We start from the raw sequence: 6244 nt of genomic DNA on the forward strand, positions 1-6244 counted from the left end.
CAACTGGTATCAGGCTGTCATGTATTTATATTTTACACTTCAGTATTCTGGGGAATGGCACTTCACTGGAATTATACTGTATGCATAAAACTTTAGCCTAATTTGCAGGGACTAGCAACAGGCTTTTTAATAACACTCAATTTATTAATGTTAAACGTTTTTTGCTGGCATGTAAAATCGTTTAATTTTCTGAGGTACTGGGTGAAAAAATGTTTTGGGCACTATTTTTTTCCACTTGGCAGTCGTTTTATTTAATTTATGACAGTTTACTGATCTCTCTCACTGTTATGTGTGAGGGGGAGGGACCTTTTTTGGTGCTTTTGCTACGCATCAAAAAATTCAGTCAGAAGTTTATTGTCTTCCCTGCATGATCCGGTTCATCTCTACAGAACTCAGGGGTCTTCAAAACTTGTTTTGAGGGAGGTAATCACTCACAGCAGAGCTGTGAGATTGTAGTTGACTGTGATAAAAAAAACGTTTATTTCTCCTGTTAAGTGTGATCAGTCCACGGGTCATCATTACTTCTGGGATATTGCTCCTCCCCAACAGGAAGTGCAAGAGGATTCACCCAGCAGAGCTGCCATATAGCTCCTCCCCTCTACGTCACCTCCAGTCATTCTCTTGCACCCAACGACTAGATAGGATGTGTGAGAGGACTATGGTGATTATACTTAGTTTTATACCTTCAATCAAAAGTTTGTTATTTTATAATAGCACCGGAGTGTGTTATTCCTTCTCTGGTAGAATTTGAAGAAGAATCTACCTGAGTTTTTACTATGATTTTAGCCGGCGTAGTTAAGATCATATTGCTGTTTCTCGGCCATCTGAGAAGAGGTAAACTTCAGATCAGGGGACAGCGGGCAGATTAATCTGCAAAGAGGTATGTAGCAGCTTATTATTTTCTGACAATGGAATTGATGAGAAAATTCTGCCATACCGATATAATGTAAACTCAGCCTTAAATGCAGTAGCAGCAACTGGTATCAGGCTGTCATGTATGTATATTTTACACTTCAGTATTCTGGGGAATGGCACTTCGCTGGAATTATACTGTGTGCATAAGACTTTAGCCTAATTTGCAGGGACTAGCAACAGGCTTTTTAATAACACTTAATTTATGTTAAACGTTTTTTGCTGGCATGTAAAATCGTTTCATTTCTGAGGTACTGGGTGAATAAAATATTTTGGGCACTATTTTTTTCCACTTGGCAGTTGTTTTATTTAATTTATGACAGTTTACTGATCTCTCTCACTGTTGTGTGTGAGGGGGAGGGGCCGTTTTTGGCGCTTTTGCTACGCATCAAAAAATTCAGTCAGAAGCTCACTGTACTTCCTGCATGATCCGGTTCATCTCTACAGAACTCAGGGGTCTTCAAAACTAGTTTTGAGGGAGGTAATCACTCACAGCAGAGCTGTGAGATTGTAGTTGACTGTGATAAAAAACGTTTATTTCTGTAACTTTTTTTTCTGCTATCAGGGTTAGTTATCCTTTGCTAATGGGAACAAGCCTTTACTAAAATTGTGTTTTTTACAAAGATTTGATGCTATAACCTTTCAGTTTATTAACTTTCAACTGTCATAACTCTTTCTGTGCTTCTTATAGGCACAGTACGTTTTCTTATTATAATAAATTACTTGAAAAGTATTTCCAAGTTGCTAGTTTATTTGCTAGTGTGTTAAACATGTCTGATTCAGAGGAAGACATCTGTGCTATATGTGCTAATGCCAAAGTGGAGCCCAATAGAAATTTATGTACTAACTGCATTGATGCTACTTTAAATAAAAGTCAATCTGTACAAATTGAACACATTTCACCAAACAACGAGGGGAGAGTTATGCCGACTAACTCGCCTCACGTGTCAGTACCTGCATCTCCCGCTCGGGAGGTGCGTGATATTGTGGCGCCGAGTACATCTGGGCGGCCATTACAAATCACATTACAGGATATGGCTACTGTTATGACTGAAGTTTTGGCTAAATTACCAGAACTAAGAGGTAAGCGTGATCACTCTGGGATGAGAACAGAGTGCGCTGATAATGTTAGGGCCATGTCAGATACTGCGTCACAACTTGCAGAACATGAGGACGGAGAGCTTCATTCTGCGGCTGACGGTTCTGATCCAAACAGATTGGATTCAGATATTTCAAATTTTAAATTTAAGCTGGAAAACCTCCGTGTATTACTAGGGGAGGTGTTAGCGGCTCTGAATGATTGTAACACAGTTGCAATACCAGAGAAAATGTGTAGGTTGGATAAATATTTTGCGGTACCGTCGAGTACTGACGTTTTTCCTATACCTAAGAGACTTACTGAAATTGTTACTAAGGAGTGGGATAGACCCGGTGTGCCGTTCTCACCCCCTCCGATATTTAGAAAGATGTTTCCAATAGACACCACCACACGGGACTTATGGCAAACGGTCCCTAAGGTGGAGGGAGCAGTTTCTACTTTAGCTAAGCGTACCACTATCCCGGTGGAGGATAGCTGTGCCTTTTCAGATCCAATGGATAAAAAGTTAGAGGGTTACCTTAAGAAAATGTTTGTTCAACAAGGTTTTATATTGCAACCCCTTGCATGCATTGCGCCTGTCACGGCTGCAGCGGCATTTTGGTTTGAGTCTCTGGAAGAGACACTTGAATCAGCTCCATTAGATGAGATTACACACAAGCTTAAAGCTCTTAAGTTAGCTAACTCATTTATTTCAGATGCCGTAGTACATTTAACTAAGCTTACGGCTAAGAATTCCGGATTCGCCATTCAGGCGCGCAGAGCACTGTGGCTAAAATCCTGGTCAGCTGACGTTACTTCTAAGTCTAAATTACTTAATATACCTTTCAAAGGGCAGACCTTATTCGGGCCCGGATTGAAAGAAATTATCGCTGACATTACAGGAGGTAAAGGCCATGCCCTGCCTCAAGACAGAGCCAAACCTAAGGCTAGACAATCTAATTTTCTTTCCTTTCGGAATTTCAAAGCAGGAGCAGCATCAACTTCCTCTGCTCCAAAACAAGAAGGATCTGTTGCTCGCTACAGACAAGGCTGGAGACCTAACCAGTCCTGGAACAAGGGCAAGCAGGCCAGGAAACCTGCTGCTGCCCCTAAAACAGCATGAATTGAGGGCCCCCGATCCGGGAACGGATCTAGTGGGGGGCAGACTTTCTCTCTTCGCCCAGGCTTGGGCAAGAGATGTCCAGGATCCCTGGGCGCTAGAGATAATATCTCAGGGATACCTTCTGGACTTCAAATACTCTCCCCCAAGAGAGAGATTTCATCTGTCAAGGTTGTCAACAAACCAAATAAAGAAAGAGGCGTTTCTACACTGCGTACAAGAGCTTTTATTAATGGGAGTAATCCATCCAGTTCCACGGTCGGAACAGGGACAAGGGTTTTACTCAAATCTGTTTGTGGTTCCCAAAAAAGAGGGAACTTTCAGGCCAATCCTGGATTTAAAGATCCTAAACAAATTCCTAAGAGTTCCATCGTTCAAAATGGAGACTATTCGGACAATTTTACCCATGATCCAAAAGGGTCAGTACATGACCACAGTGGATTTAAAAGATGCTTACCTTCACATACCGATCCACAAAGATCATTACCGGTATCTAAGGTTTGCCTTTCTAGACAGGCATTACCAGTTTGTAGCTCTTCCATTCGGATTGGCTACGGCTCCAAGAATCTTCACAAAGGTTCTGGGTGCTCTTCTGGCGGTACTAAGACCGCGAGGAATTTCGGTAGCTCCGTACCTAGACGACATTCTGATACAAGCTTTCAAACTGCCAAGTCTCATACAGAGTTAGTACTGGCATTTCTAAGGTCGCATGGATGGAAGGTGAACGAAAAGAAGAGTTCTCTCTTTCCACTCACAAGAGTTACCTTCTTGGGGACTCTTATAGATTCTGTAGAAATGAAGATTTACCTGACAGAAGACAGGTTAACAAAACTTCAAAGTGCATGCCGTGTCCTTCATTCCATTCAACACCCGTCAGTGGCTCAATGCATGGAGGTAATCGGCTTAATGGTAGCGGCAATGGACATAGTACCCTTTGCACGCCTACACCTCAGACCGCTGCAATTGTGCATGCTAAGTCAGTGGAATGGGGATTACTCAGACGTCCCCTTCTCTGAATCTGGATCAAGAGACCAGAAATTCTCTTCTATGGTGGCTTTCTCGGCCACATCTGTCCAGGGGGATGCCATTCAGCAGGCCAGACTGGACAATTGTAACAACAGACGCCAGCCTACTAGGTTGGGGCGCCGTCTGGAATTCTCTGAAGGCTCAGGGACAATGGAATCAGGAGGAGAGTCTCCTACCAATAAACATTCTGGAATTGAGAGCAGTTCTCAATGCCCTTCTGGCTTGGCCCCAGTTGACAACTCGGGGGTTCATCAGGTTTCAGTCGGACAACATCACGACTGTAGCCTACATCAACCATCAGGGAGGGACAAGAAGCTCCCTAGCAATGATGGAAGTATCAAAGATAATTCGCTGGGCAGAGTCTCACTCTTGCCACCTGTCAGCAATCCACATCCCGGGAGTGGAGAACTGGGAGGCGGATTTTTTAAGTCGTCGGACTTTTCATCCGGGGGAGTGGGAACTTCATCCCGAGGTCTTTGCCCAAATACTTCGTCATTGGGGCAAACCAGAGATAGATCTCATGGCGTCTCGACAGAACGCCAAGCTTCCTCGTTACGGGTCCAGATCCAGGGATCCGGGAGCGGTCCTGATAGATGCCTTGACAGCACCTTGGACCTTCAGGATGGCTTATGTGTTTCCACCCTTCCCGATGCTTCCTCGATTGATTGCCAGAATCAAACAGGAGAGAGCATCAGTGATTCTAATAGCGCCTGCATGGCCACGCAGGACTTGGTATGCAGATCTGGTGGACATGTCATCCTGTCCACCTTGGTCTCTACCTCTGAAACAGGACCTTCTGATACAGGGTCCTTTCAAACATCAAAATCTAACTTCTCTGAAGCTGACTGCTTGGAAATTGAACGCTTGATTTTATCAAAACGTGGTTTTTCTGAGTCAGTTATTGATACCTTAATACAGGCTAGGAAGCCTGTTACCAGAAAGATTTACCATAAAATATGGCGTAAATACCTATATTGGTGCGAATCCAAAGGTTACTCTTGGAGTAAGGTTAGGATTCCTAGGATATTGTCTTTTCTACAAGAAGGTTTAAAAAAGGGTTTATCCGCTATTTCCTTAAAGGGACAGATCTCAGCTCTGTCCATTCTGTTGCACAAACGTCTGTCAGAAGTTCCAGACGTTCAGGCTTTTTGTCAGGCTTTGGCCAGGATTAAGCCTGTGTTTAAAACTGTTGCTCCGCCATGGAGTTTAAACCTTGTTCTTAACGTTTTACAGGGCGTTCCGTTTGAACCCCTTCATTCCATTGATATAAAGTTGTTATCTTGGAAAGTTCTATTTTTAATGGCTATTTCCTCGGCTCGAAGAGTCTCTGAGTTATCAGCCTTACATTGTGATTCTCCTTATTTGATTTTTCACTCGGATAAGGTAGTTCTGCGTACTAAACCTGGGTTCTTACCTAAGGTAGTCACTAACAGGAATATCAATCAAGAGATTGTTGTTCCATCCTTGTGTCCAAATCCTTCTTCAAGGAAGGAACGACTTCTGCACAATCTGGATGTAGTTCGTGACCTAAAATTTTATTTACAGGCAACTAAAGATTTTCGACAAACGTCTTCCCTGTTTGTCGTTTACTCTGGTCAGAGGAGAGGTCAAAAAGCTTCTGCTACCTCTCTCTCTTTTTGGCTTCGTAGCATAATACGTTTAGCTTATGAGACTGCTGGACAGCAGCCTCCTGAAAGAATTACAGCTCATTCCACTAGAGCTGTGGCTTCCACTTGGGCCTTTAAGAATGAGGCCTCTGTTGAACAGATTTGCAAGGCTGCAACTTGGTCTTCGCTTCATACTTTTTCCAAATTTTACAAATTTGACACTTTTGCTTCTTCGGAGGCTATTTTTGGGAGAAAGGTTCTTCAGGCAGTGGTTCCTTCTGTATAAAGAGCCTGCCTGTCCCTCCCGTCATCCGTGTACTTTTGCTTTGGTATTGGTATCCCAGAAGTAATGATGACCCGTGGACTGATCACACTTAACAGGAGAAAACATAATTTATGCTTACCTGATAAATTCCTTTCTCCTGTAGTGTGATCAGTCCACGGCCCGCCCTGTTTTTTACGGCAGGTAAATATTTTTTAAATTATACTCCAGTCACCACT

Source organism: Bombina bombina, chromosome 12 (assembly GCF_027579735.1).
Source record: "Bombina bombina isolate aBomBom1 chromosome 12, aBomBom1.pri, whole genome shotgun sequence".
In the NCBI taxonomy this organism is placed as follows: domain Eukaryota; kingdom Metazoa; phylum Chordata; class Amphibia; order Anura; family Bombinatoridae; genus Bombina; species Bombina bombina.